General features: G+C 42.4%; 1 protein-coding gene across 4 annotated transcripts in view; it reads left to right on the top strand.

The window, feature by feature from the left end:
- RASAL2 (RAS protein activator like 2) overlaps window positions 1-26,689 on the top strand; it is a 451,415-nt gene that overhangs the window by 149,474 nt on the left and 275,252 nt on the right. The gene's annotated exons all lie outside the window — the stretch shown is intronic.

Here is a 26,689-nt window from a genome sequence, read left to right as displayed (position 1 = left end):
AACTTATATTGTTTATCACTATTATTTAACATTGATTTATTAATATCATCAATAATTATTATTCAATATTTCATCAGTTTACACTATGTAATGTTATAGTGCTGCACTGGTTTCTATTCTGAACATCTTTCATTTAAGTGTTAATGCATTCCAATGGCCAGAATAAATCTAATATTCGAGCTAATAAAATGCCCCGACGCTTTGGTTTTTTTTTTAACCACTTCCCGTCCGGCCGCTGTATATAAACGGCTGGACGGTGGCACTCCAGGGGCGGGTTGCTGTTCATAAATGGCGCCCGCCATTATGGACTGTGCGCGCTCCCTGGCAGCGTGCAGCACCGCGATCCGGTGCCCGCTGTGTTCTCCGGACACAGTGGAACACCGATCGCCGTACGGGACCTCTGTGCGAGGTCCCGATCATGTGATCACTGATTGACCAATCGGTGATCACATGCAGAGTAGTAAGCAAGATGTCACTTCTGACATCATTGCTTACTACATGTGAAATCTGTGAATGATCACAGAGGTCACATGGTACAAAGCTATTCATAATAGCCTTGTACCATGTGACAAGCTGTGACCAATCACAGCTCACACAGTAGTTCTCAATGGCTGCAAGAATGCAGTCAGAGAGAAGGAGAAATGATTGCTTTTACAGCCTTTATCGGTGTAAAAGCAATCAGTATAAAAAAAAAAAAATCTTCATCACCCCCCACAAGTAGCACAGTGTCACCATGGTGACACTGTACTGCTAGGGTGACAGTATGTAGAAAAAAAACCATCAATAATATAAAAAAAAAAAAAAAAAATTAAAAATGATAATTTTTGGTTATAAACTAATTTGGGTTATTTTTTTTTTTTTTACTAAAAAGATAACTGAATAAGTTTTGGCCAAGATTTATGATGAAATATTATTTATTTGCAAATTTGAAAAAAAGTTTTTCTTATACAATATTTTTGGACTTTCATTTATATAGCAAAAAAAAATAAAAATCCCAGTGGTGAATAAATACCACCAAAATAAAGCTTTATCTGTCTAAAAATTAAAAAAAAATTTCATATGTCTACAGTGTTGCATGACCGCGTAATTGTCATTCAAAGTGTGATAGTGCTGAAAGCTGAAAATTGTTCTGGACAGGAAGGGGATAAAAGTGTCCGGACTGCAAGTGGTTAAGCAGCTTTTTCCTACCTGGAGGTCTGGGGTTCAGAGGGCCTTAAACAGACACCTTGTGTGCAAAAGGCCTAACACTGATCGTTTCATCTGCCTGTATGAGTTTTTGCTGCAGTAACCATTCTGCTAAAATCATGGCCCATTCTGCACATCTCCATCCTAAGTATAACCTATTAATAAGTCATTATTTGAAATAGCGGCTGTAATGCATGTGGTAATGTCATGGAAGTGCACATGCCAGTTTAGGTCACTTGAAGAATCTTCCAGAGTTGGAACATGCTTTTCTCATTTCTTTCTCTGTTACCGCAGTCCTGGGAGGACATCTAATTGAGGCTTACTTGGAGACTCCTGGCAGTTTAGGAAGCTATGCAGCATTTTCTGCTGATGAGTAGTCATGTGTTTTTTAATGGTGGGATCCATTGGCCAAGCTTTCTGTTTTATTAGGAAAATATGTGCTGAGAGTAATATGGGGCTGACATTGCTGACTGAGCCCTCTGAAAGTATTAGTGACCTGTCTATATTACACATCTAATGGCTTCGTTGCTATATTCATCATCAAACAAGTATGCAGATCAGGAATTCTGATGTCATTTGCTGTATGCTGGATCCCAAACTCTGTATTGAAATAGGCCAGCCAGGCAAACGGCATTTTCAGAAAGAGGTCAGTGACACTGTGTATATTACTCGAAACATTGGTTTTTGTTACAATTTATTTAGTGTTGCTAAACCCACAACAGTGAAATCAGTGTGTATATGCAGTAAAGCATGCTTTTTATACTCACTGTGGAACCTAAGGGGTTAATCCTCCACATTGTGTAAAAAGGCTGTTTTGATCCTGTCTTCTCTGATCCTCCCCTTATTCCACAGTCCGCAATCCATCTGCTTATCGTACAGAGCCCTAGGAGTCACTTTGCACATGCTCAGTTTAGTGTGTACGGCTAGAGAGTTTTTTTTTTTCTTTGGAAAGGGTGCATGTGGTGAGCACAGTGCCAATCAGCACTGTCCGGACAGAGGGTCAGGGGTCATGCAGCCTCATAGGATAGTCAGAGCAGAATGAAAACTCCTCCTACAGGAGGATTAACCCATGCAGTTTATATTTACTAAAATAATTGCATTCCCATGTTGTGTGTACTGTGGCAGACCAAATATAGTGATTGCAGGGTCATGGGTTTAGTAACACTTTAAGTGCAATTAATTTGATTCAATTACATAGGTCTTGTTGGATAGGAAAGCCAGGATCGGGCTGGCAGTCATAACACTTTCAAGTTTAACACGTCATCAGCGGTAGGTCAAAGTCTGGGGGGTGTTGGCAAGTCAATGGGAAATCTAAGCTCAGCTGTGAAATTACCCTGAGACCCTATTTAAACCCAAGTAGCAGGAAAACGCATTCCCACTCTCAGTATTTGGGTGTCATTTACACATTAACACTCATCTTGCCTAGGGGTGCGCATTAATTTGAATGGGCTGCCCTACACTCAACAAAAGCCCCAAAGTATCTCCAGAACCTTTTCGGTAATCAAGTGTTGAGCATTTTTTTATTGGTACAGTGAGATCCCTGTATTGCTAGTTGTGCCATGATATCTAAAACTGGTTTAGACTCTCGGCTGTAAGGCAACAGATGAGACCCAACTGTAAGCTTCCAATGGCTAGCTAGAGTTCATCAGCTTGCCCTCTATTCATACACCTAATGGTGGACAGGTTTTAAATTAGGCGAAGGCCTTTAGTTTGTGTGGGTAGTAGAGCATGCTATGGCTTGCTGCTACCTTCCTCTTGTCAATATACTTTCCTGCCAAGTTGCAGCAATTCCTTCTTTCTTGCAGATGTTGCATTTGGCTTCTTTAACCACCAAGGACGTGTACTTGCAGTGATGCTGCTTTAACCACTTCTATTCCGGACACCTTTACCCCCTTCCTGTCCAGACCAATTTTCAGCACTATCACACTTTGTATTACAATTACGCAGTCATGCAACACTGTACACATATGAATTTTTTAAAAAAATGTTGAGACAGATAAAGCTTTATTTTGGTGGTATTTATTCACCACTGGGATTTTTTTTTTTTTTGCTATATAAATGAAAGTCCAAAAATGTTGAAAAATGTTTCCTATACAATTTTGCAAATAAATAATATTTCATCATACATCTTGGCCAAAACTTATTCAGTTATCTTTTTAGTAAAAAAAAAAAAAAAACCCAAATTAGTTTATAACCAAAAATTATCATTTTAAAACATTTCTTTTTTTACTTTTTTATATTATTGTTTTTTTTTTTTTTTCTACATACTGTCACCCTAGCAGATCAGTGTCACCATGGTGACACTGTACTGCTTGTGGGGGGTGATGAAGATTTTTTTTTTTATACTGATTGCTTTTACACTGATGAAGGCTGTAAAAGCAATCATTTCTCCTTCTGTCTGGCTGCATTCTTGCAGCCATTGAGAACTACTGTGTGAGCTGTGATTGGTCACAGCTTGTCACATGGCACAAGGCTGTTGTGAATAGCCTTGTACCATGTGACCTCTGAGATCAATCACAGATTTCACAAGTAGTAAGCAATGAGGAGGAGTTATTGATGATTCTTCCTTAGTCCTACATCCAGTTTTGTGGAACGAGTGTTACATTTCCAAAAAAGGAATTTTTTTTTCTGTTCATTATAATTTGTTTCCCGTTTTGTGGGACATATGGAATTGTATACCATCCCAATGTTGGAAATCGGCAACAGTTGAAAAGGGCAGCCAGGCAGGGACCTTAGCCAAGTTTAAACACACATATACACAGCACACATGGGGATCACAGAAATAATGGTGCATCCACAGGAACTTGTACATTAATGGCTTTTCTTGCCCTCTTTATTGCATGATAAAATAAATCTTTCCTGTGCAGAGGGTAAAGCAGAATACAAAGTAAGTTTTAGCTTGCTGGCTAACAGCAGCGTTGTGGTGCGCTGTTACAAAACGCTGCATGATTTTTAAGTCTATTTTGGTACTTTCGTAGCCCATTCATATGAAGTTGCTTGCTTGTTGCAGTGCTCATTAACATCCAACATAATGTGCATTAAGGCCACACAGTGGACCCAGTAAATCAGGGGTCTCCAGACTTTCTAAACAAAGGGCCAGTCTACTGTCCTTCAGACTTTGAGGTGGCCACTGGGAGTAGAAAATGTCCTGGGGTCAATGGGAGTAAACAATGCCCCATCGTTGGTATTAGGGAGGGGATTATTGCCCCATTGTTGATATCGGGAAGGAATAGTGCCCCATCATTGGTGTCCGGGGAAGGGATAGTGCCCTATCATTGGTGTCCGGGGAAGGGATAGTGCCCTATCATTGGTGCCAAGGGAAGGGATAGTGCCCCATCATTGGTGCCAGTAGTAGGATTAGTGCCCTATTGTTGATATCAGTGACAGTAATTATGCCCCACTGTTGGTATCCGTAGAAGGAATAGTGCCCTGGTGTTGGCATCAGTGGGAAGAATAGTGCCCCATCATTTGTATCAGTGGTAGGAATAGTGCCCTATTGTTGGTGTCATTGACCGGAATTATGCCCCATTGTTGGTGTCAGTGGGCGGAATAGTGCTCCAAAGACCCAATAACGGCAAGCAAAGGGCCACAGTTCGGAGACCACTGCAGTAGATCGCAATGATCCAAAATAGATTTAATTTAGAAATGTAATTTGATTGCAGGCAAAACATTTAAGAAATTCTACTGTTTATAAGGGCTCATGTACACTGCAGCTGATAAACTCACGTTTAGGAGCTGTTCAGCGTTTTTTCCAGCAGCCCCTGAACTCACCCTAATGTTTCCCTATGTGTCCATGTACACATCTTCGTTTACAGTCGTTTACAGGCATTTGAGTTTAGTCGTTTTTTCGAACGCAGAAAACTTGTGTTCAGCAGTCGATTTTATCAGCTTTTCAAACGCAAAAATCGCATTTATAAGCATTTGTGTCTGAAATTTTTTTTAACTCTTCCAGTTCCCGGTGCTGTCCAGAGCCTTTTTTCATCATGAAAAATGCATGCAAAGCGTTTTAAAGGTACTCCTATGGAAAAAACACTGAAAACAGTATGTTCCCACCAAGCTTGTCACACATTGTAATGACCAATTCACACCTCAGACCTCTCCCACCCTTGGAAACAAAAGATATGTGTTAATGACCATTCCCACCTCAAATACCTCATGAAGACCTCTTGCCAGGTGGCCTTAAACTCACTCCAGCAGACACCTTCCCACCCTTGGAAACAAAAGAAATGTTAATGAGCCACTCGCACCTAAGCTAATCTCAACACATACTGCTGTCTCTGCTTCTACTTTCTATTTCTCAGAAACAGTCTGAAATAGTTAATAATTTACCACTTTTCAGTTTATTCTGGGCATTTGGAAGGTTCTCCTGTGCTCAAATTTAAAAAAACGCTTCTAAACACAAACGCACATAAACGTGTTATGCAAACGTGGATAAACAGATGTTCTTTAACCTACGTTTTCCAGCAGTCAGTTTCCATCGTTCAGAAGTTTCGCGTGTACATGGGGCCTAAAGGTATTGTTTACCTATGTGGTGCAGAATGTAATGGTAATCTACCAGTGGTAGATGGATGTAATTAGAATGTAATGGTAATCTACAATAGCAGCGAAGTGTCCATCAGCTTTGACTCCATGTAAAATGATTGTGTAACCCTGTTAAAAAGTGACTGCTGATACCTCTGGTCACCCGTAAAGCTTGGCCATCTCTCACGTCCCAGGAGTACTCAATTTTGAGCTAAGCCACACCATTCCAATATCCAGTGAGAGAGCCTCAGGAGCATTTTATGGTGCTATCATGGGATCGCAGCAGATGAGGATAAGCTCCCAAACTAAGCTTGTGCTTGGGTACACGAAATAGTTATCTGGTTAAAGTAATTTTCTGCATTTTAGTGCCTGTGTTTAGATTAAATAAAAAAAAAAACACGAGGTTCATTTTAGCTGATAAATTCTGTCATTTGGTGGCTGTGTGCGCTGTTCTCATATTATGTACTATGTTTCAAGTGTTTGTGTGTGTAGTGTATACTTTGTGGGTGTGTATATATATATATATATATATATATATATATATATATATGTGTGTGTATATATAGTGAGAGCTAGCATCAAGGGTAGAGCTTCTACAGCACACAGCCACTCACTTTCTTCTTTTTTAATGGCTTTTTAGCCCAATTTTATTTAAAGGAAAGTTCCATACAATATGTTTCCCACGCAGGAGTATCCACCATCAATACAAATGAAACAAAGTATTCAGCCTCCTCTCGGGTATACAGCTCCTTGCTGCTGTGGCTCCCACCTGTCCTAGGTGGAGCCCTCCTGACTCCTGGGCAATGACCTCCTGTCTACTGGGGTGGAGCCTGGAACCATGGTTTGGCCTGAACAAAAAGGCCTGCACACACCTGTGCAATTAGTGTACTGGGGGTTCTGAAAACATGGACCCAGGATCGGAGATTTCATCCCTCCCAGATCACTATAAAATCTCCAGGCTCCAGATCCCAAAACGGACTTTACGAACAAATTAGGAAACTGAAAAGCCAGTTCCCTCTGCATTACATAAACCCTCTGGAGCCCCTCAACCTGTTTATTTGAGAATCTTGGGATATAACCTTGATTCTCAGTGACAGTGGCCAGAACTGCCACTATATATATGTGTGTGTGTGTGTGTGTGTGTGTGTGTGTATGTGTGTGTGTGTGTGTGTGTGTATGTATATATATATATATATATATATATATATATATATATATATATATATATATATTGCGTGTAGTCTATTGATGTTACATGTATTTCACACCACCTAGAATTGAATTTTCTGTGTATTATTGTCTTTGTAAAAGGTTGCCAGGCATGTTGTTTTAACCTTTCATTTTCAAATATTTCCGTGGAAAAAAGTAAGTTAATTTTAGCATTGGTTTCAAGCCTGGGTGCTTTTTTTGTCAGATTTTTTTTAGATTTCACATAATGCAGAACTGATCTGGGTTTTGCATGACTGTTGGTGGTTCTGCAATTTTCTTTGTTGTCATTTCCTGCAGACCTTTAGCAGAAGCCTTTTCTCAGGAAGTCCTAGTTCTTAAAGAGGCTGGTTTCTCACTAGTGACAGCAAACCGCGTGGGTTCAACACAGAAGATAGATGCTGGTGTCTTGTGTGTGCTGCAACTAGTCTCATGTAGAAACTTACATGTTCGATTATTTCATACAGTAAAATGTGCTTTGGTTTTTGACATTTGGGATGTCAGTTATGTGTTAATGAAAAGGGGTTTGTTACAAGGAACATACTCAGCACTATGGAGAGGATAAATCGGTTGCGAAAAAGACAGCCACATCCTCTTTTGGTTGGACGGTCCATGTCGGCACCTGTTGGAGTGTACAGCAAAGATGAAAACGAAGGCCTACACAACTATCACTGGCGTCCTCATGTGAAGGCCAAGCGTTCATTTTTCAGACGTCCCTTTTTTGGGAAGCGTCTTTTAAGATGGAAAAGTCAGTCTATTTCCAGACTTAATGCCAAAGGAAGCTCTAGCGAGCGTCAGCATCATTCAGTCCCTAGTCCACACACGCCTGAATTTATCTATAGAAGAAGTGTTGGCGGTCACCGTGGGACTGATGATTTGGGAAGGTCGTTTGAAATAAACGAGACTATGGCATCTATTGGTGAGCGAGGGAGAAGAGTGACGTTTGAGCGATCTACCTCAGAGCCCACTGGTCCCACATCATGGAGAAGCCATTATGGGCATTCGTCTATGAAGAGAATGCACTCTGTGGATTCCGGACAAAATAGATTTTTTAATAATGGTTTAATTTCTGCCATTTCTAGTGGCCTGTCAAGGATTATTAGCTCCAACAGAGACATCCCAGCATCAATTGAAGAAGAAGGTAAGACAATGACTTAGGGCTGAATGTACAGCAGCTGTCCCTGCTTTGGTGGTCTAGTCCTTGTCTGCATTAACTAGTGTATTAGGACAGTCTGAGACCCCAAATTGAGGATCTTCCTGGCAGATAAGCTACCGATGGTAACATTTTTCAACTGTTTTTTAGTGTGATCACCATTCGTTTGCCAAAGTCATTTTTGTCCCTTTACACATTATTACATGTTTACTGTCTGTATTGTATGATTGTAATGAATTTTGTAAACTGATGTGTAGATCCTCCCGCTAGCATATGCATGTCGGGCTGTGAGTCAACATCCTCGCAAAAAGGATTACAGGATTATAAATTATGAAGGCCTGTTTTTAGCCAATCTCCGCAGACTAGATTTACACTTGGAGATATGTGTAGTAAGTGCAATCACTGTCTAGTCCTGTTGAGGGAGAAGCAGGGTTTGCATAAGCAGTGAGCATATCTGATGCCAACATGCATACCAATCAGCCATAACAATATGACCACCCACCATAACTCATTGGGGCATGGGCTCCACCAGACCTCTGGAGGTATGCTGTGGTACCTGGAACTAAGATTTTAGTAGAAGTTTCTTTAAAGTATTCCCAAACCCATGACCCTGCATTCACTATATCTGGTCTGTTGCAGTACACAGAACATGGAAATGTATTTAGCACAGGGTGGATAAAAATCAATGATTTTTTTTCAAAAAAATCAAAAAAATTGATTTTTTTTATTTAAATCGGATTTTTTAAAATAAAATGCTTTTTGAGGAAAATATATTACCACCCAAAGGTTATTCCATCATGAAATAAAGATTTGTTTTTTAATTATGTAGAATAAGGCTGTATATGTTTAATTTTTTTGGTAAATAAATTCCATGAATCCATTCACAATGTCATGCTCTTCCAGAGGTTTTTGTAAGATTATTGGGCAGTTTCTCTGCCTACAAGATATTATCACAGATGCTTGGTTTACTTTTGCAGTTCTCAAAACTGAATTTGACTCAGCGGAGATCACATGCCTCTTCTTCACAGCAAAAATGTTATAACATGAACAGAGTTAAGAAAAAGACCTTAATCCTAACTTCTACAAACCTATGAATACAGAATCAACCCCTTCAGTGCTAAGTTTCAAGAAGTTCAGTGAATAGAATAGAAACAATATTTTTCTGATTGTTTGGAGTGGAATAGATCTGCACAAGAAGAAAGTGAAACTAAGTGTGAGGAGGAAGGGCTGACAGTCTAAGTTTCTTAAAATATATATACCGTATTTTCCGGCGTATAAGATGACTTTTTACCCCTTGAAAATCCTCTCAAAAGTCGGGGGTCGTCTTATGTGCCGGTATACGGCATACTGACACTTTTTAGGGGGGCGGCGTGGTGCCGCCGCCGCCCCACCCCCCTTCCATCGGAAGGGACACTAAGTACAGGGGTGGGCAGGGGCTGCTGTTTCTTACCTGGATCGGGTCCACGAAGCGCGGCTGCGCCTTCAGTTCGGCCACTGGATGTTTGCGCGGCTGCTCGACTCCGCCTCCTCACCGGTGATTGGCCGCCAGAACTGTAGCTCAGGAAAGGCACACAGGCGGCCAATCAACGGTGAGGGGGCGGAGCTGAGCAGCCCCACGAAAATCGAGTGAAGGAGCTGCCGGTAAGTGTGCAGTGTAGAGGTGCTGCTGCAACCACGTATGCTGGCTGCAGCAGCACCATACTAGAACATCGGTCAGCAAGTGTAATTGGTGTAAGTGGGAGGAATAGTGCCTCATCATTGGTGTCACTGATACTAATGATGGGGCATTATTCCTCCCACTGACACCAACGATGGGGCACTATTCCTCCCCCCCACTGACACCAATGATAGGGCACTATTCCACCCCCCACTGACACCAATGATGGGGCACTATTCCACCCCCCACTGACACCAATGATGGGGCACTATTCCACCCCCCACTGACACCAATGATGGGGCACTATTCCACCCCCCACTGACACCAATGATGGGGCACTATTCCACCCCCCACTGACACCAATGTTGGGGCGCTATTCCTCCCACTGACACCAATGATGGGGTACTATTCCCCCCACTGATACTAATGATGGGGCACTATTCCTGCCACTGATACCAATGATGGGGCACGATTCCCCCCACTGACACCAAAGATGGGGCACTATTCCTCCCACTGATACTAATGGTAGGGCACTATTCCTCTCACTGACACCAATGATGGGGTGCTATTTCTCCCACTGACACCAATGATGGGGTGCTATTCCTCCCACTGACACCAATGATGGGGCACGATTCGTAGCTCTGACACCAATGATGGGGCACTATTCCTCCCACTAATACCAATGATGGGGCACTATTCCTCCCACTAATACCAATGATGGGGCACTATTCCTTCCACTAATACCAATGATGAGGCACTATTCCTCCCACTGAGACCAATGATGGGGCACGATTCCTCTCACTGACACCAATGATGGGGTGCTATTCCTCCCACTGACACCAATGATGGGGTGCTATTCCTCCCACTGACACCAATGATGGGGCACTATTCCTCCCACTGGTGTGCATTGGAAGAGGGGTAGTCTTATACGGCGAGTATAGCCCAAACACTACATTTTAGCAGGAAAAGTAGGGGGTCGTCTTATACGCCGGAAAATATGGTATTTTGTTTAGCCAAACTAGTTAACAAACATGGATGTTTAAGCAAATAACATATGCTGGAATGTTATTGTTTCAGTTGAATAAATCTATTTAAATTGTTATTATTAAGGTAATGATTATTTTTCTCCTTCCTAAGTACAACAGAAAAGTTGTCCAAATATGAATGATTAACCTATTAAACTGGGGATAAAAAAACTAATATGAAAAGTTGTTATTCTAAAAATCTTCATCTACTTGCATATTAAAGTTATACCAGCAAGAATTAGTCTTTATGTAGAAAACTATGATTTAAATTAAGCCTTACTGACTAGTGATTTAAATCATGATTTAAATCAGTTTGCTAAATCAGGGTGGATTTGATTTAAATCAGTTTATATTTACTAAAATAATTGCCTTTGCTCATCAGCAGTTTGGCCCAGCACTGGCTAAAGCTTGTAGGAGGAGTTTTCATTCTCCTCTGATTGTCCTATGATGCTGTGTGACCCCTGACCCTCCAGGACAGTGTTGATACCCCCCCAGAAACAAAAACTCTAGCAATACGCACCAAACTGGGCATGTGCGGAGTGCCTCCTAGGGCTCTGTACTATCAGCAGATGGATTGGGGACTGTAGAAGAAGGGGTGGATCAGAGAAGACAGGATCAAGAAGCCTTTTTACACAATGCAGAGGATTAACTCTTTAGGTTCCACAGTGAGTATAACAAGCATGCTTTACTGCTTATACAGACTGATTTTACTGTTGTGGGTTTAATGATACTAAGGGCTAGTTCACATTAGATGCAGTCCTGTGCGTTTTTTGTTTTTTGTTTTTTTTTTCCCTGCATCAAAAATGCATGCACGGTGTTTTCCATGTATTCCAATGGCCCTAGTTCACACCAGTGCAGTCAGTTTCCGGTGCAGAAATAAAAGTGGAACATGCATTTTTTCTGCACAGAACCATAATGAAACAGAGCAAACTGCATCAAACTGCACCAGAACTGCGAGTGGTATGAACTGTAAGCAAAAATGTATCTGGAATGCATCCAGAGTGCGTTTTTGTGGTGTGAACTGGCCCCAAGTCCTGTAAGTTGTGTGGTGAGCCTCTCCTATTGGGAAGATTTACCTTCCCTTCTTGTTCTGGGAGAGGAAATCTCTTCAAATTAAGGGGATCCCTTGGGCCTCCCAGGTCACCAGAACTAGTGTACCCATTGAAAGATTTCCCTTCCATTACTTTTCTCGGGACAACCTAAAATTTGGGATTTTCTTTTGCTTTACCATTACCACTGAAAGGCAAACAGGACAAATGGAGAAGCTGAATCTCCCTAACAGGGACAGAGGTAGGAGTAAAAACAGACGGGGGTTCTAATCCCTCCCCACACTATCCAAAACTAAAACAAGTCTTGCCTTTAGTTACAGTATATGTTTAATGCAGCGTAATGCTTTGCAACACATCAGAGAAGTGCGAAGGAGGTTTTAGGGCCATTGCTTCAGTCCATGTGCGATAATGCACACCCAACCCACCTGGTCGGTGCACCTAAATGCACAGATATAAAAACCATTTGTGTGGTGTGTTGAAAGAAAAAGACAGTTCAGGTCTGTATTTCTTTTTTGTTATTTTTCCTTGTAACATATGCTGCCAACTTTTTCCATATGATTTTTTTTCTGCGGTTTTGCTGTGCTTTTGATGCGTTTTTGCTTTTTAAATCTGCCTGGCAACAAATTTTTTTTTAAAAAAGCAAAACACGTCAAAAACTGTGTAAAAAAAAAAACAAAAAAAACGCAGGTGCAAAAATGAAACGCAATCCAGAAACGGCCTAAATGCAAAGTGCATAGATGTGAACCTAGCCTTAGGGGGTTTATTTACTAAAGGCAATAATAGACTGTTCACTTTGCAAACGAAGTTGCACTTTGCAAGGGAATGATCCCCAGAGTTTAGGGAATAAGGTGAAGCTCTGCCGATTTCCATCATCCAGTCATGTGCCAGCAAAAATGCTGTTTTTTTTTTTTTTTTTTTTTTTTTTTGCATGATTGGGTATTCTTTGCAGGGTGACATTTCACCACATTCACTAATCTCTGGGGAAAAATCCCTTGCAAAGTGAAACTTCCCTGTTTGCCTTTAGTAAATCAACCCCATGGTGTGAATCCAGCCAAGAGGCTTCTTACATGTTGCTACCTGAAGACACAGGCAGACTTTTTTTTTTTTAACTAATCTAAATGCAGCACATTGTTTTCAATGTGCCTATACACACAGGCCCTTAAATATGTGCTGTGTATTCATGAGTAAAAAAATGCAGGAATCTGAGTTGCCAGTTAGTATTTTTGTGTGTATACATGCAAATGCCACGCTTCCTGCGCGAGTGATATACAGGCCATCCTCACTTTTTTTTCTGCCATGAATGTCTGATGCTCATACATCAGTACAGTGTTCAAGAGGCCTAAATGTTAAGGTGAAGCTCTGACCCCCATTCCTCACTTATTCGAACTAGTCTGTAAAGGAAAGATGTCTATACTTGCCTGTTCTGAGAGCGCTCCGGTCCTGTGATTGGCTGTCAGTGCAGACTTCAGTGTAAAGGATGGACAGCCAACAAGTGAAGCCCCATAGTAAGCCTATGGGTGACGTCATTGACCAGGCTCTATGGCCATTTTTGGTGATCTCTCTTCATTGAAGCCTTTCCTCCTGGCAGCAGCGTTTTTGGCAGAAAAAGCGATTGACGTTTATGTTAATGCGTCTAGATGCGTTTCGGTACATCAAGCACTTGGGGGTGTAGTTGATTTCATTGGCCATTCCAGTGACATGCCTAGCGTTAATGCACTTTTAGATGCATTTACGCGTTTTATGCTTTTTTTTCCTACCAAATAGCTGCTGTTCCTGTATTCGCTGGTGGTTGTTTTTTGTTTTTTTCTTCTTCTGCCTCTAAACTCCTATATGTGCATGGACATACAGCCTAACATGGAAGGGTGTTTAGAGGCAGGGGAAGGAAAAAGTCAGATGCCCTAACCCCTGGTTCACATGCGGCTGTGCGGGCACGAAAGCCCAATCATTTGAATGGATTCCTGTGCCCCGTGACACGCAGGGAAGAAGTCCCTTCACCTCTTCTGAAAATGCAGCCCGCACGGGAACCTCGGTTTCCAGTACAGTTGCGTTTTCCAGTGCGGGCGGCGTGCCATTAGAACGAATTCCTCTGTGCAGGTGATTTTTCGTGCGGTTCTGCAGCGGCATCACCCACACAGATGTGAACCTAGCCTAAAAGCAGCATTTTTTAACCCTCAGAGTGCATGAGGCCTATTAATAATTCAGAAAGCAGGTCAGCCAGACAATGAATCCTGTGATACAAGTTCAGCAGGCCAAAGTGTCCTTTAAGTTAAATAAACATTTTTGTGTCTGAACGTGAGGGTGTCCTTAAGTCCAACTTTATCCCATAGCATGTTACCCTAGGTTCACACCTAAGCGTTTTCCGCATCGTTTTGCAGAAACGCAGAACAGTCCATTTAACATGATTTCTTATGGGACATGTTCACATCTCCGCGTTTTCACCCGGTGCGTTTTTTGGGAAGAGTCGGGGACTTTTGAATGCAAAAAGTTGTGTTTTTGGACCTATAGACTTCAATGGAAATGGTGCAGAAAAGCATGTAGTGTGTTTTTGATGTGTTGTGTTTTAAATTAGCCTAGCAACAAGAAAAAAAAACCCTTCAAAACGCATCAAAAACGCACCGCAAAACACAATGCAGAAAAGGTTCAAGTGCAAACTACATAGGTGTGAAACTAGCCTAATTCCTGGCTTTTGCAGTATATGTCAGTTTGATCAGGCAGTTCTAATTCATGTCTTTCTTTAATTTAGGTAAGATCATATATTGCATCCACTGTTCAAAGTGTTGCCAACTTGCTGACATTTCATCATTAGAATGTAGTTGAGTCATGATCATCTAGGTGAATTCAAACACCTAATTCAAAGGACATCCCTGGCTTTCATCCACTGGCTTGCACTAGATCAACAAATGACAACAGATTTTGGAAGATACAGTGCACCGTTCTTCAGTATCTTGTAGGAAAACCTTTTTACATTTCCTTTTATTTAGTTTGCCACTGCTTTTGGCAATAAGTGCTAGTAATGTTGATACTATTTAAGGAGATCAAAGCCTATACAGTGTGGTCAGTTGAAGGAGATTAGTTCCTTATGTGTACATTTAAAAATTATCTTTGGAACTTTCTATATAAATTTTAAAAAAACATACATAAATAACCCTCCCTACAAAGTAATCGGACCCCTCGAGTTTCTGGCATTTTCTACTTGAGAATTAAGTTATAAACCAGATATGAGCTTCTTTAGGGCCCAGGTCGACAGATGTTTGATTGGATTCTCTGACCATACACATCTGTGAGGATGCAAAAACTGAAGCAGGTGAAATGTCAGCTGCAGGTCAAAGGCACCTGCATTGAGTTTGGAATGATTGTAGAAGCTTTGTAAACCATTTTAGAAGCCAAGCTACCATTGCAGTCCAAAGCCCATCAACACTGGCTCCAAAACGTAAAACCGTCCGGACTTGTTCACACCAGAACGAGGTGCGGGAAAACCTGTGTTCCGTGCGTGTTTCCTGCACCTCGATCAAAATGTGCTGTGTGTGTGTGATTTGTTTCCGGGTGTCAATGTATTCCTAAAGACACCTCAAATCCAGTTCTCTTGCCTGTATTGGATCACATGGTACTGCAGTACAATGTGATTTGGGGTCGGTGTGTATTTAAAAGTAGTTCAGGCTGTGCGTTCCAGTGCGATTTCAGCCCATTCAAATGGATGGGCTGAAAATTGCGCCTTATTGAATTACACAGGAATGCAGATCGTGTTCCTTTGCGATTCAGGCATGAATATGCCTTCCTTATAGAGAGGTTATGCATTAGGATGCCATTTGGCTGTCAAGACAGGTGCATATACTTGTACTACTGTATCTTAAAGTGGAGTTCCACTCACCCTGTCAAAAAATAAGTCAGCAGCTAAAAAAACTGTAGCTGCTGACTTTTAAAAAACAGCCACTTACCTGTCCCACAGTGTGTCCCCCGCAGACCGTTTCACCGGCCGTCCTGTATTCCAGGAGGCTGGCATCTTCAGTGTGGGCACCCGGCTGTGACAGCTTGTGGCTTCATAGCCTGGTACCCACTGTGCATGCGCTAGTAGTGCTGCGCTTCATGAATGGTTCTGTAGTCTTCTGGGACCTGTCATGTGTCCCAAAAGACTACAGGGAGGGAGGACACCTTCCGCTTCCGATCGCCTAGGTGATCGGACCAGAACTGGGAGCGGGTACCCACTCCCCCGCCCCCCAAAGATGCAATCCTTAATGGGGAGCGGGGGAGCAGTCTTTAAAGCGGAACTTCCCCTTCTGGGTGGAGCTCCGCTTTAAAGTGATTCTAAAGGCTTTTTTTTTTTTTTTTAATAAGCATGTCTATACTTACCTGCAGTGTGTAGTGGTTTTGCACAGTGCAGCCCGGATCCTCTTCTCGGGTCGTCCACCGGCGCTCCTGGCTCTTCCCTCCTTTGGGGGGCCAACAGCAAGCAGCTTGCTATGAGGACATCCAATGCTCCATGTGTCCATTCACACATGGGGCTGCGGCTTGGCCCTGCCCCCTATCTCTTCTCATTGGCTCAGTGGGAGCTAATGGCTCCTGCTTCTGTCGCTGCCAATGAGGAGAGGCAGTCCAAGGATAGCCGAGACTCCAGTGCACATCGCTCGAGAGGGGGCTTAGGTGAGTATTGGGGGGATGCTGCACAGTGAAGGGTTTTTTTTTTTTTTTACCTTCATACATAGAATGCATGGAGGTAAAAAACCTTGAGCCTTTAGAACCACTTTAAAGCTTGTGTCTTGGCTTTGGTTGACATGTGGACTGTTTTCTGAGTACAAATGGTAGCCTCTCCTCCATTTAAGGCTTTACAGCACCATTGCATGCTGCAATCTGAGGTCACCCTTTAACACTATGGATATTGCCTGATTATTTTTCAGCATATCCATGTCACAGGTTCCAACTGAATGTATGCAATTTCATCTGCCAAGTGGAGTACCAAGTACTTAGGCTATGTATGGAAAACATGTGGTTTAGTACTGGAAGGAATAGTTTCAAAGATCAAGCAGGGCATTGAACTCTGCCTCACGCTTACCTAGAACAAAGGAAAATGAAAATGTTTTGTGTAGAGTTCAATACACTTTAGTTGTCGTCTTTTCCTAGTTCTAAATGGGACACAAATGTCTAATCTACTGATGACGTAAGAGAAGACAGCATTACTTATGTACATAATGACTTGTAAACAAACTTTATTGCCCTTGAAGTTGGAAACTCATTTCAGAGTGCATCAGCAGCTGTCACACATGACATTCCATTGCATTTGCCTGTTGCATCTTTAATGCGTGGAGACATCATTCTGGCTGAACAGTCACATTATGACTCTCAATCTGCCTTCCACTACTAATTAGCCAGCATTCTCAAGCATTGCTTTCATTGTCATGTTAGATCTAGCACCCTGTACTAGGTGCAGCCTAATCCATATCTATTGTGTACTTCTTGGGTTTATCTGTGTTTGCAATGTTGTTCTCCTGCACCATCTGTTGCTGCTGCAGTCTTTAATGGAAGAAAGAAGTTCTGGGCTTTGTATAACAGATGGCCCAGCTGCTTAACTTTATTTCTTTGAATCCAGGTGAGATCTAATTATTATTTATTAATTATTTTTTTTTTACCTTTTTTAAAGTGGTTCTAAAGGCATACATTTTTTACCTTAATTTATTCTATGCATTAAGGTAAAAAAAACTCATCTATGATCAGCTCCCCCCTTAAATACTTATCTGGCTCTTCTTTCGATCCAATGCTGTGCCCATTTGCAGCAGTGCTGCTCTCTCTCCCTCTTCACACAGGACACAGAGGCAGCAGTGGAAGGCATTGGCTGCTGCTGCTGTCAATCTAATCCTGTGAGCAGCGGAGGGTCGAAGCCACGGTGTGTGTGGGTCTATGGCTGCACACAGTCTAGCTTGGGAGCGTGCCTGTATGAGTTCCCCCACAGCACACAGCTTGCTATGGGGGCACCTAGAGAGAGGAGGAGCAGACAGATCTGGCAGGGGACTTCGGAAGAAGAGGTAAGGGGCCTTTTGTCACACACTGCACAGCACAGGCCTCAGTGAAGAGAATGGATATTCCCCCACCCCCTCAAATGAGGCTGTTAATCACCTGTGTGCTCGAGAGGGGGGATTTTGGCATAGACTGCCAGAAGTGACTCACGCAGACAGAAATTATGCTTAGTGCTTTGGATTGAGACAAGTGCACACTATAGAAGGATGTGCTTTTTTTTTTTATTTCATATATTTGAAAGTGTTTCTTTAGCACAGAAAGCCTTTACATAGGATTGTTATGGTGTGGAAGGGAATGGTTATTAGTGTGAAGTATGTGCTGAATGTGGTTGTAGGCAGCAGTGCTAGTTCTATATCAGACGCGTCACTTTTGGGGGTGCCTCACGGGTATGCCCTACCCAGTATTGGCATCCTTGTAGGCAGGGTCAGATAATGGCAGCCTCCAATGTTGCTTGGGAACCTCAGCTGTGATGGGTAACAACAATCCTGGCTGATTACCCTCTGAAGGCAACCTTTTTTTTTTTTTTTTTTTGCATAAACAGAACAAAGTCCAATTTTCTGCTTTAGTAGATTTACATTTTTAGCATTAGTTTTTTTTGTTTATATAAAGATTACATCTGTTTCATAAAGTAGCAGGAACCAACTAATGTTCTGAATGCCTAACCGTGTTCCCCAAATGTATATCTCTCAGGCTGTCATGGAGTAAATATGATAGCTAGGTCTTCCGCGTCCCTCTGGATCTTTTACAGACCTGCTTGTCCCACAAACAGAGGTCGTGTCACTTGGAACTTATTTCAAAGCAAAATCTCTTCGCCGCAGTGCTCAAGCTTAGACCATCAAATTTGCGGGATGGTTTGAATGCCAATTTTGTATTACAGAGAACAAGAACATCTGCAGCCATTTAGGACACACTAACCATAACTGTCAAGCAATCCTTTTTTTTTTTTTTTTTTTGTTTAATATATAAATAGATGAAAAATATGCTTACTTTTACTTTGTGTTGCATGAGAAACTTTGCTTTGTTCATGGTGACGTCTTATCAGATCCTTAGCACTTCATGTTTTTTTTTTTAGAAAACTTTGTAACAGGAAGATCATTTGTTACTTGGTGTATGAATAATACAACTTTATTATTCATTGTATTATGGATTGGGGAAGCCAGTTAATCATTGTTCCTGTTGGTGCATTACTTCTGCTTTGTTTAACCAGTTGCTCTCCGCCTTATAGCAGAAATACTGCTGCAGGGCTGTGCAAAGACAGCCTTGGCGCACACCGCCTTACCCGCACCACCATTGGCGGTTACAGTTGTCAATTACCGGGTCCCGGCCAGAGATTTTCTACCGGCGTTCGCTGAGTAACACTGACCGGGGAGAGACCTGTGTGTAAACAACACAAGTCTCTCTCCTGCCAGAAAGAACATGCTGTTGTGTATTTCTCTGCACTGCTTGCCTCCCAAGTAAAAAACACATAGCCCATGTTGTAAAACAGCACACAATTAACCCTTTGATTGCCCCCATATGTTAACGCATTCCTGCCCAATGTAATTAGTACAGTGTCAGTGCTTTTTATTAGCGCTGATCACTGTATTAATGTGATTGGGATGTCAGTGGCAGTTGGTTCCCACCCAGTGTCCAAATGCCCGCTGCAGTCCCGCTATAAGTCGCAGATCACCACTATTAATGGTATAAAAAAAATAAATGGCCTGGTCAGGAAGGGGGGAAAATTCTCTGCAGGGTAAGTGGTTAAGCAAGGCATTCCTGATGCGATCTTTTGTTCTGTTTTAAAGCTGAACTTAAGGCAAACCTCTAATTGCGCTGTTCATATGTTTGAAGAGTAAAGTCGCATCAGAACATTGATGTGGTCATTGGCCTCCATTAGACTTGACAGCACTCTGCACTGCGTGGACCTTGACTCATACTGCTGCCCCTCTATTTCCTCTTCTGTCCCCCTTACTTTTCTACTTTGCCCCCTCGCTTTTCTATTCACCCTCTTCACTTTTCTATTCTGCCCCCCATCGCTTTTCTGTTCTGCACCCCCTCAATTTCCTCTTCTGCTCCCCTTACTTTTCTACTTTGCCCCCTCGCTTTTCTATTCTGTCCCCCATCGCTTTTCTGTTCTGCACCCCCTCAATTTCCTCTTCTGCTCCCCTTTTCTACTTTGCCCCCTCGCTTTTCTATTCACCCTCTTCACCCTTCTATTATGCCCCCCCCACACTTTTCTGCCCCCCTCGCTTTTCTATTCTGTCCCCCCCTCGCTTTTCTATTCTGTCCCCCCCCCTCGCTTTTCTATTCTGTCCCCCCCCTCGCTTTTCTATTCTGTCCCCCCCCTCGCTTTTCTATTCTGTCCCCCCCCTCGCTTTTCTATTCTGTCCCCCCCCCTCGCTTTTCTATTCTGCCCCCCCCCCTCGCTTTTCTATTCTGCCCCCCCCTCGCTTTTCTATTCTGTCCCCCCCTCGCTTTTCTATTCTGTCCCCCCCTCGCTTTTCTATTCTGTCCCCCCCTCGCTTTTCTATTCTGTCCCCCCCCCCTAGCTTTTCTATTCTGCCCCCCCCCTCGCTTTTCTATTCTGCCCCCCCCCTCGCTTTTCTATTCTGCCCCCCCCCTCGCTTTTCTATTCTGCCCCCCCCCCCTCGCTTTTTTATTCTGCCCCACCCCCTCGCTTTTTTATTCTGCCCCCCCCTCGCTTTTTTATTCTGCCCCCCCCCCTCGCTTTTCTATTCTGCCCCCCCCCTCGCTTTTCTATTCTGCCCCCCCCCCCCTCGCTTTTCTATTCTGCCCCCCCCCCCTCGCTTTTCTATTCTGCCCCCCCCCCCTCGCTTTTCTATTCTGCCCCCCCCCCCTCGCTTTTCTATTCTGCCCCCCCCCCCTCGCTTTTCTATTCTGCCCCCCCTCGCTTTTCTATTCTGCCCCCCCCCTCGCTTTTCTATTCTGCCCTCCCTCGCTTTTCTATTCTGCCCCCCCTCGCTTTTCTATTCTGCCCCCCCTCGCTTTTCTATTCTGCCCCCCCTCGCTTTTCTGTTCTGCCCCCCCTCGCTTTTCTATTCTGCACCCCCTCGCTTTTCTGTTCTGCCCCCCCTCGCTTTTCTGTTCTGCCCCCCCTCGCTTTTCTATTCTGCACCCCCTCGCTTTTCTCTTCTGCCCCCCTTACTTTTCTCTTCTGCCCCCCTCATTTCTCAGTCCAAATTCTACTGTCAGGGAGTTTTGATAAGAAAATATAAGGCTCCTTGCACACTAGCATTTTTTTAAGCTCCTAGAAGCTTTAATCAGCATTTTTTTTTGCTCCTAGAAGCTAGTGTTATCCTATGTGTTTAGGCTAGTAACGTTTTTCAAGCTTCAGCATTTAGGAGCAGAAAAAAAACATTGTTTTTGTAGAGTTTTTGGAAGCGTTTTTCCAGCAGGAAAAAAAAACACTGAATGCTCCTAAATGCTTCTAAGTGCTACTAAATGCAACTAATACAATCCTAATAGCTTTTTTCCAGCTTTTTTTTTCTACATGTACTATAAAAATGCATGCTTCTAAATGCCACTACCAAAGGTTTTTATCCAGCGGTTTTTAGCCTAAAAAAATGCTAGTGTGCATGGAGCCTAAAGACCAAATCTTGTTCCCGTATCAGCTGTATTTATAAAACTGGGTTAAAAGTCGAATTTCTAGGTCTCATTGAAAATCGCATTAAAAACCTGCTCTGCAGTCAGCCATGAAAAGCATAGCCACATTTTGACAGGGAAACAATAGGGGAGATGCACTAAAACCGATACACACATAATCTGGTGCAGCTGCTCATCGTAACCAATCCGCTTCTAACTTGAACTTGTTTAATTAGGCTTTGATAATAAAACATTGAAGCTGATTGGTTACTATGCTGAGCTGCAACAGGTTCTCTGTGCGCAGTTTTAGTCAATCTCCCCCAATTAGCAGCACAGACAGTGTACACAAAATAGGAATTTTACAAATTTTTTTATAAATGTGGGAATGTGATCCCTAATTATGCCTTATTATACAGCAGGCACAACTACATCCTATTCTTCCTGGAAAATGTTTGCCTGTAATTATTGATTGATTGTGTGATCTGAAGCATCCCTTTTTGTTTCATGGTATGTTCATGCCACATCATCATGACCTCACTGGATGGGAATATCACTGGTAACAGCTCTAGTATCATCCGGTGAGTCTGACATAACTCATTGCTGAGGTCAATCGTCAAGTTTGACATTTACGTAACACTTTTCAGAATAGTTCTCCGTTCCAATGAGCATGTAATCTGACTTGTAGTTTGGAGATGGTTCATTACTGACCTATTTTCCATGTAAAACCTATGTTTAATATTGGAGGATTTGAGGATCGAAATACAGGAACTGGGTCTGCTTTTGTTTTTAAAGGGCCATGTTTCGGAACTGTCATTCTGATACTAGCTTACTGGGCAGCACAGTGGCTAAATGGTTAGCACTTCCGCCTGGCAGTACTAGGGTCATTGATTCAAATCCCAGCCACAGCACCACCTGCCTGGAGTTTGCATGTTCTCCCTGTGCCTGTGTGGGCTTCCTCCTGGTACTCCGGTTTCCTCCCACACTCCAAAAGACATGCTGGTAGGTTAATTGGATCCTGTCTAAATTGGCCCTAATATGTGTATGTATGAATGTGAGTTAGGGACCTTAGATTGTACAGCTCTTGAGGGTTAGGGACTGATGTGAATGTACAATATATATATGTGTAAAGCGCTGCGTAAATTGACGGCGCTATATTAGTACCTGAAATAAATAAATTACTCAACAAGTGGCTGATCTAGAACAAGTAGTGCATGGGTTTCTTAACCAGGGTTCCATGAAACTCTAGGGTTCCTCCAGAGGTTTGGGTTCCTTTGAGTAATGAGTAATTTTTGCCTCTCCGATAGCTAAATGATCAATGGTGTCATTCGGAACCTATCTGTAAGGAGATCATTCTTCCCAATGACCACAAGTGTAAGAAGCATTCTTCCCACTGTCCATTACACTAATGTATCATGAGCTGTAGATACAGCAATTTTTAGATGGGCTTCCCTGAAATCAAAAAGATATTTCATGGGTTCCTCTGTGACAAAATAGAAAAAAGGTAGCGCTCTAACCAATTAATAATCACAAAAAACCATCATCAAATAATAGAAAAATATACATTAATTAAAAAAGAAAAAAAGTGAAAATAGAATATCAAAAAACAAAATATAATCTTAATAGCAAATATAAACTCATTTCATCAAACAAATGAATAATCCAATATCATAATAAAAAATTATATATAATTTAAAAAATCAATAAAAACTATGTCCAATGATAGTGTCCTTGGGTATAAAAAAGTATACTGAAAAAATCTTTTAATACACCAAATTCCAATGTGAGAAATAATAAAGAAAAAGGTGTAGAACTTAAACTTCAGTGCTCCAAACTGTTAATACTTGAAATAAACGCAAAACACCGTGAAAATCCACCACCTGATGAATTAAATAAACTCACCAGAGCAACATGCCAGTCAAATTATAAACCAGCACACGCTTTGCTTTGGGAGCAACGATCTTCAGATTGATAGCCGGCAATAGGGAGGCGATTCAATGAACATTAATATCTTCTTGACATAAAACTCATATAGGAAGAGAGAAGGAAACTAATAGTGTAAAATCATACAGCAACTTTATTCATAAAAAGTCCATAAATTACACTCACGTTCCGTAGTGTCCAAGCCGGCACTAGCTTGAACAGCATATACAGCAAAAATGTAAAAAAGCCCGCTTCGGTGTCAGCTGACGCCGGCAGCTCACTGGGCGTGGTCACGTCACTCCAAGGCTCCACCCTACGCGTTTCAGCACTTGACGTCCTCACTTTTCCTCTCTGTTAAAAAGGTTGAGAGAGGCTGATGTAGACTAATGGTTCTTTTAGGTTACTTCACTGGACACTGGATGCTTCTGGTCATTGCCTTGCTAGCTTATGTAGCCAGGATCAGCATGGCAACCTTGGAATCTGCAGCTGGCTGACAATGGCAGTTCCTAATTTTCCTATGCCTGTAGCTTTTAGCTTCCTGAATTTCCTCTCATTCTAGACTAGCTCTCTAGCCAGGCTCTCTTTTTATGTTTTATGAAGGTAAAACATGTTTCTTTTGGTTTCTTATGTTATTACAGTGAAGTCCACACCAGTCACTTGTTAGCTACTGAGGCCATGGCAGGACTTGGCAACTTGATCTCCTCTCTGACCTCCGGCAACCTCTTGAGGGGATCGTAATACATTGACAGAGAAGCGTCCGATTGCTCAGGCTGCACCCATTTGGTTCTTATTTTATCTTCAAAACACAAGAACCAAATATTCTTACTGCTGCTACTGCAAATCATTTGCTATGACATGTATTTTTATCAAATTGATATAACCAGTATAATTGCTATACAAGGCTCTTGGCAAAAATTACATTCAATTTTATGTCTCTTGCACATGGCAATATACGATTTATTGTTGATCACAAAATCTTGGATATAAAGTTATCTATATGCTGTATGCATGTACTGTTATGCCAAATTTACATGCGGCCATTTACATGGCCCCTGTTGGCTCCTGTTCAGGGCTGACTTGTGAATATCAACAATATGTCACCAGCATTGCCACTGCTAATTATATTATTATTATTATACAGGATTCATATAGCATCAATAGCTTGCGCAGCGCTTCACAATAAAGGTGGGGACAGTACAATTACAATACAGTTCAATACAGAAGGAATAGGAGGGCCTTGCTTGTGGAACTTGGTATACAATATTTATATCTACATCTTCTTTTCAGATTCTTCATTGATATAGAGGCAGCACATCCACTGAATGGCCTCAGCTGCTTCTGAATAACTGAAGGCTGATTCATTTTGCGCATGTGCAACCGCATAGAGTACTCATTCAGAAGGAGATCTAAGCATCATTAGTGTATAATCGGGGTCAGTGGTGCTGCTGGATACACATTGTTGAAATTTGCATATCATCTCTGAGCGATGGTGGCTAGTAGGGTCCAAACTGTTCTAACATTTATTCAAATGTTGAACAGACATTCATATGTACCATTGGCTCCTGCTGCTGTTAATCACAGAGAGTGAGGAGAAAGAGGCTGGCGGGGCCGAGTTTCACTGCACTCTGTGTGTCAATGCACACACAGAGCTGACACGGGAGCAAGCACGCACGAGTGCCCCCATAGAATGCGTCTTGCAATATGTGCACTCAGCAGAGGGGGACATGAGAAGAGAAGGATCGGGGCAAAACCTTTACACAGAGCAGGTATGACATGTTTGTTATTTTTAAAAAAGAAAAAAAACTCACTTTAAAGTAGTAAAGGCTCAATGTTTTTTACCTTCATGCATTCTATTGTAAAACAAAAAAACCTTCAGTCCCCCCAGCCCCCTTAATACTTACCTGAGCCCCATTATGATCTAGAGCTGTGCACAAGAGCCTCTGCTTTCTGGGGACTCTTCCTCTTCATTGGCTGAGACAGCAGCGGGAGCCAATCACAGCCAATGAGAAGAGAGAGGTGGTGGGGCCGAGCAGTGGATCGAGAGTGAGCCTGCTGGGGTGTGCCCATAGCAAGCTGCGTGCTGTGGGGTATTTGGCAGGAAAGAGGGGCCAGGAGTGCCAGCAGGGAGTGAGAAGAGGTAGATAGGGGCTGTGCTGCGCAGAAAAAAGTATAACATGTTTGTTATTTAAAAAAAAAAATGCCTTTTAATATTTCTTTACGTTCACATTGATTGCACACCTATGTATATTCAGAAGTGGAGCAGGTAATAATGTAAAGTTACTGACATTTTCCCTGATGAAGCCACGTGACCCGGTGGCGTAACGTGTAGGGGAGGGGGGTCTCTGACGTCACAACGCCTATGGGAATGTTACACAGCAAGTATAAGAAGTGTGGCAAACACAGAGGATTCGATATATTGCACACAAAAAGCATTTATATCATGTATATCATGTGAGTGCACTATTTTAATGCTAATAAATACTTTTAACCGCTTCGCGCCGGCGCCTCCCGGCCCTTTAAGGGTTCCAGAAGCCAGGGGCAGGGTTTAGGGTCATGTGACCGCCGTGATGCGCCGTCCCGGTGGTTACATGATCGGGAAAGGTCCCGATTGAAAGAGGAGATCAGGACCTCTCCATGAGTATCGGACATGTGTACTGGGAGCAAGCAGGGCTCTCGGCACATATGTCCTTTTTTAATAGAAGGCAAATGTGCGGCCGCTCGGCGTCTAGGCCCAGACCCCCTAGAGGAAAGAGGGATTACTCCCATCTATCTATCCAACTCAAGGAAAGTAGGTCAACTCATCCATCCATCTGGGACAGGGAGTATGTCCACTCATCTCTAAGTCAATTTAAAGGGACACAAGCTGTATTTGACCTCACTTAACAGTTTGGTCATATACAGTCAGGTCCATAAATATTGGGACATCGACACAATTCTAAAATTTTTGGCTCTATACACCACCACAATGGATTTGAAATGAAACAAACAAGATGTGCTTTAACTGCAGACTGTCAGCTTTAATTTGAGGGTATTTACATCCAAATCAGGTGAACGGTGTAGGAATTACAACAGTTTGCATATGTGCCTCCCACGTCTTAAGGGACCAAAAGTAATGGGACAATTGTCTTCTCAGCTGTTCCATGGCCAGGTGTGTGTTATTACCTCATTATCCCAATTACAATGAGCAGATAAAAGGTCCAGAGTTCATTTCAAGTGTGCTATTTGCATTTGGAATCTGTTGCTGTCAACTCTCAAGATGAGATCCAAAGAGCTGTCACTATCAGTGAAGCAAGCCATCATTAGGCTGAAAAAACAAAACAAACCCATCAGAGAGATAGCAAAAACATTAGGCGTGGCCAAAACAACTGTTTGGAAAATTCTTAAA

The sequence above is a fragment of the Staurois parvus genome, unplaced genomic scaffold, assembly GCF_062004578.1.
Source record: "Staurois parvus isolate SC_StPar_1 unplaced genomic scaffold, SC_StPar_1.0 ptg000166l, whole genome shotgun sequence".
NCBI classification, from domain to species: Eukaryota; Metazoa; Chordata; class Amphibia; order Anura; family Ranidae; genus Staurois; species Staurois parvus.
This window is presented reverse-complemented; position numbering and strand designations above follow the sequence as displayed.